The sequence below is a fragment of the Eimeria mitis genome, genomic scaffold (assembly GCF_000499745.2).
Source record: "Eimeria mitis Houghton genomic scaffold, Emh_scaff3092, whole genome shotgun sequence".
NCBI lineage: Eukaryota > Apicomplexa > Conoidasida > Eucoccidiorida > Eimeriidae > Eimeria > Eimeria mitis.
Window position 1 is genome coordinate 4378 of NW_013571438.1, and position 389 is coordinate 4766.

Genomic DNA, 389 nt, shown 5'->3' on the forward strand with positions numbered 1-389 from the left:
CCCTAGGATGAGCAAGAACTGGCGATACACTTCAACTTTATACGTCAAGGGGCGCGAGTTTAATACAAAACAAAAAATATAAAATAAAGAAAAAAATAAAATAAAAATATACTGCAGCAGTTACACACAAAACAATACACACCCCATTGAGGTGTATATACACCTCAATGAGGTGTACATACACCCCAACAACCAGCAGCAAACCTCGTTTTCGCTGCTAATAAAGTAAAATAAAAAAATATAAATGCACATAATAATAACTAAATATACAAAATAAATTATATTTCAACATTTTAATGATGCAATATATACACAAAAAAGAAAAAACATATAGGGGGGCCCCCCAAAGCGGGGGGCCCCCAGGGGGGGGGCCCCCCCCTCCACGACTG

At 37.5% G+C, this 389-nt stretch overlaps 1 protein-coding gene across 1 annotated transcript in view; it reads left to right on the top strand.

The window, feature by feature from the left end:
* The window catches only part of EMH_0062160 (uncharacterized protein), a gene marked incomplete at both ends in the record, with an annotated part of 2866 nt that overhangs the window by 1379 nt on the left and 1098 nt on the right, over positions 1-389 (top strand). The gene's annotated exons all lie outside the window — the stretch shown is intronic.